General features: G+C 38.4%; 1 long non-coding RNA gene across 1 annotated transcript; it reads left to right on the top strand.

Moving 5' to 3' along the window:
* The first annotated feature begins 6638 nt into the window (after positions 1–6638).
* On the top strand, positions 6639–7423 carry LOC120246817. The gene is made up of 2 exons (XR_005532158.1): positions 6639–7047; positions 7309–7423. It is a non-coding gene; the product is annotated as an uncharacterized LOC120246817 (long non-coding RNA).
* The last annotated feature ends 338 nt before the right edge of the window (positions 7424–7761 follow it).

The following is a 7761-nucleotide window of genomic DNA, read 5'->3' as shown; positions in this document are numbered from 1 at the left end:
ATGAGAGTCGAACCCCGTGTAGGGCTCTATGCTGACAGCATGGAGCCTGTTTGGGATTCTCTCTCTCCCTCTCTTTCTGTCCCTCCTCTGGCCTTTCTTTCTCAAAATAAATGAACGAACTTAAAAAATGCATGTTCTGATGTTTCTAACCTTTGAAGACTAAGAAGTTTAGACTTGACCTTGGAAAATTTAAAACTTCCCTATGATGCTAAGAGGCTGCCAAACTCTAAATTCATCATGACCCATTTGACTTTCCTATTCAAACTTCCCTGATGGCTATGTCAGTCACATCTTTTGTTTTTGTTAGAGAGAAAGGGAGTGAGAGAGAGAGAGACAGAGAGAGAGAATGAGTGGAGGAGGAACAAAGGAGAGGAAGAAGGCGAGAATCTCAAGCAGGCTCCATACTCGGCACGGAGACCAGCATGGGGCTCAATCCCATGACCATGAAATCATGACCTGAGCTGAAATCAAGTCAGAGGCTTAACCAACTGAACCACCCACATGCCCCTGGTCACATCTATTTAGAGAAGAAAACACACACATGCATGCATGTATACTTGCATACACACACACACACACACACACACACACACACACACACACACTTCACAAGATAAGAATCAACAGGGAATGAAAAGGGCCCACCAGAAGGCATAACAACTCCTATCACCACAGAGCACATTCTCATTGTCTGCCCCATCCTAACATGCTGAGTTCCCTTCCTTGGCATTATTCAAACAGAACTGGAGGGCACCCTGGCAGTGACACTACTTTGTTTCTGTGAGATTATAGAGGGAAGTGAAAACAATGCACACAAAGTCTCCTGCACAATGATTAATATGCAAGCCCTCACTAAGCACTTAGGTTGTTACTGTTGTTGCTGTGTTTTTGACATTGCATGCGAGAATCAGGTACAAGATTTATGACTGTAACGGTACTGTGGGTATCATTTCTATCTTTAATATTCTACGATTCTACAAGGATGAATGAGGTTTTGATAATGTGCAAATGAGGTAATTTATACACTTTAATAAATAATATCAGTAAGCCAACAATTTGTGCTACATTCTTACCACAACCTCACCCAGGTTCTTTCTTACTTGGCTCACAAATTCCTGTGGAAGCCATGACCTGGCCACCTCCTTCCCTTCACCTTCTCTCATTCTTCCACTAACTCATTCTCTTTGGACACAGTAGCCTCCTTGGTGCACCCTTCTGCCACAGAGCTTGTGCAATTGCTCTCCAATTCCCACAGTGCACAACCTCAACTACCTGAAGGGTCTTTTTTCTCTTCTGGTGGTATTGTTTCAAGCATTATCTTATCAGGGATGCCTTCCTGAGTTTTGGTAGTAAAAAAAAAAAAAAAATCACCCTTTCATTCCTAATTTTCTCTTTACGGTCTTTAGTTGGCTTCCTAACACTTCAGACTTTAACCCATATTGTTATGTAATATGACATGTATTTGTCTTTATCTGTCTTCCCTACTGGAGTGTAAGTTTCATGAGAGGAGAAACTTTGCTTTGGTCACTATTCTTACCAGACAGAACACTGCCCAGCACGTAGTAGGCACTCAATAACTATTTGTTAATCTCCCTATGACATGCTGCATTGTTCATTGTGCCCAGAATTCTTTCCCCCCACCCCTTAAAAAGCATACGGCTGGCAAGTGATAGTTGAGAAATAAGTAGAGCAGTTAATGGGTGAGCTAATTATGAAAAGGAATGTTTCTTTCCTAACTTGTAAAGTTGCTGGGCAGAAGTTTCACCTTCAGACTGGGAAGAGCCAAGATCTGGAAAACAGAATGCTCCTAGGAGATAGGGATTTGGCCTCGGGAATAATACAGAAATCTAATTGTCAAGGTTAGGCCACAAGGTTAGAGCTTGCCAAGCAACAAATAAAATTCATGGAAGCCACTGATGTGTTAGTTTAGAATTTCCTAAACCCTGGTTGAGGTCAAAATCAGCTCCTGAGCCTTAAGGAAACAAAATCCTGAGTCAGACAGCATGGGCCCAAGTCCCAGTTTTTAACCACCACCCATAACCTTGCAATATCTCTTAGAGTTACCTAAACTTCCCTGTGTTTCTGTTTTCTCACTTGTGCAATAAAATAATTCTACCTATTTTTTATGATCCTTGGAATGATTAAATGAGCTATTCTATATGAGGAGCTTAACATACTCTCTGCTCATGCAGGTGTTCCAAAGTTCTTAGCTACCAGTGTATTTAGCATGCAGTTAAGGGGCAAATGGCTCCAGCTATGGAAAGAAGCACCTTTCTAATCGCTATAATTTATTACTGTCTCCGAGCCACAACCAAAACATCGGTACTCTAGTTCAGCCTGGAAAACAAGTGGATTCTCCACACTCATTGAATAATCATAATTTTGCTGATGAGAAAATGCCTCAAAATCTGAGGATTTCCATTTCAAAAGTTTAATGATTTGGGGTAATTAGAACCATAGGATTACATTAAGAATATTCTGGTAAATGGTCCCTATCTCCCACTTTGCTTTGACTATGGATACCAGGTCACAGTGTTCTGAGGTGAGTTCCCAAAATACCCGTGGACCCACAGCAGAAAAGTGCCTCCTGAGTGCAGTTGAAGCTTGAGTCCTGAGGTTGCCAGGCAACAATTCATGTACCTGGCATGGAAGTTAGCTTCCTGGAAACATTAGCAGAAGCAAATCAGACATGCTTAACTCTGCAGGTGCGTACGAGTCAGGCGTCTATGTTATTTCAGACATTAGAGCAAATTCTAATATGAACCCTTGGAACACACAACCTATCAGCTATCATATGGATCTACTCTTGTTCCATTCAAAAGCAACAATGGGTTGGGCAAATTAAATGAAACACTTCAAGATAAGAAAATAAACAACAGTAACGGTGAAGAAATCAACGGCCCTTTCTGTGCTTCCTCTGTCACTGTGTATGGGCTCCTCTTCTTTCTCTATTTCCCAAAGTCAATCAATCCACTGATAAATCAGCAAGTCTTTAAAATTCTACTACGACAAAAGCATTTTGATTAGGTGCTCAGGAGTTAAAAGGTTCGTATGTAATATAGTTTCTATACTTAAGATTTTTGCCATTCTTTGAGAAAGTCAAATAAAGATTCTGGAAAGGTCTTTACATTCCTACAATGATTAAAAAAATCAGTGGTTTCTAGGAATTAAGTGGAAATGAGGGATGTATAGGTGGAACACAGATTATTAGAGCAGTAAAACTTTCTGTGTGACACTGTAACCATGGATATGTGTCATTATACACTTACCACAACCCACAGAATGTACAAGACTAAGAGTGAACCCCAGTGTAAATTATGAACCCGGAGTAATAATGATATGTCAGTATGAGTTAACTGATTTTGACATCACTCTGGTATGGAATGTTGGTAGGGCAGAAAGTGATGGGGTGTGGAGCAAAGGTTTATGAGAACTCTCTGTACTTTCTACTTAATTTTGCTAAAATACCCTAAAAAATAAAAGTTTCTTTTAAAATATAAGTAAATATTGTAGCTCTGAAGAAAGTCAAACAGGATAAGGAGCACTGAGAGCACAATTGCTAGTTCAGAGAACGTGGTCAGGGAAAGCGGCTGTGAGGAGATGCCACATGACCAGAAACCTGAAGGAAGTGAGTGAGGAAGCCATGTGGATATCTGAGGGAAGAACATTCCAGGCAGAGGGAGTAGCAAGTGCGGTCACAAGTCATAAATGGCAAAGAAAATATTAGTGCGCTTGTATTCAAGGCCATTAACAAAGCAGTAAATGTAATAACAGATAATAAAAACAAGTGAGAAGAAAGGAGACTCGAATCTCAGAATACTTTTAAAAGAACTGGCATCAAATCAATCTTTTATTCATTTATTTTGGCCATTGATTAAATTTTGGTCTCAGTTGTTTAAAGTTAACTTAGACATTTTTATTCACTTAATATTTATTTACCAGTCACTGCCTTCCCTGTTTCAACATTTATTATCACTGGCCTGGACCAGGAAAATATCTTTGCTCATGGTCTCATGGATTCAGATTCATGTGTACTGATGTTGTCTTTCTTGATCTATAGTCACTTTTCCTAGAAGGAGATCTATCCCCATGATGTTAACCTAAACACTGAAAATAACTGTTACCAACAAAAATGAGCCAAATTTCTGAATGCATGATGGATTCTAGTAAATAAACATGTATTCAAATTATTCTAAATTTGAAAATGAAGCAAAGTATTGACCGTGTAAAAGTTTAATACCCTGCTGTAGCACTGTCTAACATTTTACTCAAGGGCCAACTGGCTGTCTGGGGGATTCTATGTTTGACATAATATTTATAATTGATTACGGCTTAGATATTTTATAAGTCCATAAAGCTAGAGGTTAACTTTTAGAACAATGATAAAACAAGGTGACTTTATTCTTTGTGACTAGGAAGGATAATTTAAAGTCTGTGATTGTATTGCAATGTAACATATGGACCAGTCTGTTTAAAACTGAATGTCAGAAACTTAGATCAGTGTTCCTTTTTTACTTCACTAAACATATAAAATCCCATTTCTTTTATATATTTTTTGAATCAGGTTTTCCAAAAGGCTGGTTATACCATTAATGAATTAAATACAAATATGACACATGATCACTATTTACTTATATAAGAATTATGTTTTTAACATTTTGAGAATTATGTTTTGACACACGATTGATTTTATGATATCAGATTCAACTAAGTCTAGAATTAAATGCAGCTTTCTTATATAAATTCTGAATATCATCTATGTGTGAAACTGTTCCACAGATCTATTCAAACACATCTACAATCACACTTGCAAAATATCCTTTTGGGAGTTATAAACGCTTTGGAAATCAATTTTACTTAATTTGATTTAGGATTTCCTAGCGAATATGAATTCTAAACAGGATTTTCAAAGATGGAAAAGGCTGATTTAGAACATTTGTATACAGGTAATATTTCTCTGCGATGTTGTGACTGCTTTGTATGAAAGCTCAGCCAAAAGACTCCAAGATATGATGGAACTAGGGGATAAAGTGTTTTTAATTATTGGCACGTAAAATGTAACCGGAAGCATTGGGAATTTGGCAGCAAATGTGTGCTCTTGAAGTGAGCAAAGTTATGGTCAAAGCCACTTGCAGAAAATGGTTTCAGACAGACCAGAATTAAGAAAACTGCAAGTTTATAAAAAAGATTATATAATTCTTTGAAAGCAGAGACCTTTATTATCACATACTGCAGCATGATTTTACTCATATTTTAAGGTGCTAGTAAATCCTTGAAGTTATTTATGGTGAATTGACATCAGCATAAATTACGGATTCGCTAGCAGGGCGTAAAGGATACGAATAAATCAAGAGGGTACCATAAATTAGGTAAATAGCAAAACTGCACCAATAAACTATATTCAGCTTTAGTATGAACATCTGACTAGACTGTCTGGGTTCAAATTCTAGCTTAGTCTAGTGTTACCTGTGGGGCCTTGACTAAATTATTTAAGGTCTCTGTGCATCATTTCCTCTGTGCCTAATCATGATACCAAATGTATCAAGCTTTTGAAACGTTAGATTAGTTAATATAAAAGACTCAGAAAAATTCCTAGTGCAAAATACGCACTAGGTTAGTCATAGCTAATGTTATTGTTACAGATAGTAATGGTACCTGGGACACACACAAAAAAAAGGAGTTGCAAATAACTTCAGGGACCTGAGAAGTCAGACCATGCTATTGCTCTGGTAACTAGGAAGTTAGGAGTGCATGAAATATACAAAGCTTTCCTGGTTTGTGACAATAGGATTTTCCTAAGGAGCCGTTCACTTGAGTTTTGTCTTATGAATCATTTAGAACATATTTAATGCAGATTTATAGATTCATAGAATGTCAGGAAAGAAAGGATTCTTAGAAATTGATTAGCCCAATCGATCCAGTCTTTGCTTTATATCAAAATCATTAGCAGATGGTTTAAAAATACAGATACCTGAACAGTCTCTAAATCCGAGTCAGAGATTACAAGAATATCTTATTTTTAAAATTTTTATGTTTATTTTTGAGAGAGAGAGAGAGACAGAGTGCCGGTGGGGGAAGAACAGAGAGAGAGGGAGACACAGAATCTGAAGCAGACTCCAGGCTCTGAGCTGTCAGCACAGAGCCAGACACAGGGCTGGAACCCATGAACCATGAGATCATGACCTGAGCTGAAGTCGGATGCTTAACCAACTGAGATATCCAGGTGCACCAAGAATATCTTCTTCAGATCATTCTGATGCAAGTAAAATTTTGGGACATCCTAATCTAGTCCAATTACCTTCTTCTACATGCTGGAAAACTAAGATCTAGTGATGTGAAATGGCCTAGGCGAGTTCATAATCATAATGACACCACTGGGTTCAGGAGCCTTGCCTCCTATATCCAGACCGATGTCCACAGCACATGTCAGAGAAGAGTGCAGAGCACAAAGAAGGGGTCACCCACAACCCATACCCTGCCTAGCAGAAAGCTAATGCATCCTCCTGAGTCCTGATTGAGCAGACATTACACCTTCCCTTTCACCTGCCTCTTGAAAGGAAATGTCTGATCTGTTGCTTAGCAATGGCATTGTTACGGAGTTTTTGGATTTCAGCAAAGAAAAGGGGTGGGGGGAGAGAGCAATTGCTAAATAAGCTCCCCACATCTCATTTTCACACTTCCTCCAACCAAGTGCTGAGTTTCTAACCTTCCTATCGATGAGGAGAACTCGTGAGCTTGGCTAAGATGACAGTAACACAAAACTATCTTTTATTTGCTAAAGATTATTCCTTTTGTGAGATGAGAGAAGAGATGACTGAGGTGTCAGAATAACACTGATCTTTTTCCTTTCTTTCTTCCTCATCAGAAGAATAAGACAGAGCCTAGAAAATTGCTGCATTTAAGAGCCATTTCTTGCCATTGCTTTAAATGTCCCCCTCCCCTTATTTTCATTGCACTTGAAATTTCCTCTGCAGGGAATTCCACTCTAGGCTCAAGAAGACATCTGGCAGCAGTGAGGGGCGAGACCTGCCTTGTGGACAGTTGCTGGTGAGATGTGATAATTCCATTTTATGTAGAACAGCCAAGTGCGTATTGTTAAATGTCAAGTATTTCCGTAAACAGCTGGAAAAATAAAGCCATGGAAAGTCTTGTTTATTACCCTACAGCTTCTTCTCCTGTATGGGAAACATAACTTTGTTTCACCATGTGGTTCAGAATATTAATAGCATCTCGATCCTGGGTAGATTTATTCCTTCCTTTAACAATAAATTTGTCTGTTTTTCTCCCTCTCGTTTTTCTTCCCACCAGTGAGATTCCAAAGTCATCTGAAGCGGATTTGCCAAATCAACTTTCAAACTGAGAAAAGGAGTCCTCCTACAGTTGATTCGAGCATACAATAAATTGCATGTAGTGTAAGGACTGACCAAGTTAGACAGCAAGATCATGAAATGTAAATAGAATCATCATGAAAACGAGAATTTAATTATTATTGGGATAATGTGGGCATTTCCTAAATATCAAGAGTCAGAACTGAATGATCATTTCTTGAGACATCAACCTATAAAATCTCCTTTCTGTGCTAATTCTCTGCACGATTGGACTACCAGCCTATGATTTCTGCAGACTGTTATTGAAGACATAGCTGAATTCCCTTCCATGGATGCTCTTTTATTGGAGGGAGAGTATTTCCAGAAACCCAAATATCATTAAAAAAGAGCATACGGTCAAATTCCTATTTTACAGATTATGATATTGAGGCTA

The sequence above is a fragment of the Hyaena hyaena genome, unplaced genomic scaffold, assembly GCF_003009895.1.
Source record: "Hyaena hyaena isolate Hyena2069 unplaced genomic scaffold, ASM300989v1 scaffold_488, whole genome shotgun sequence".
NCBI classification, from domain to species: domain Eukaryota; kingdom Metazoa; phylum Chordata; class Mammalia; order Carnivora; family Hyaenidae; genus Hyaena; species Hyaena hyaena.
The sequence above is the reverse complement of the archived record's forward strand: the minus strand, read 5'-3'. Positions and strand labels throughout refer to the sequence as shown.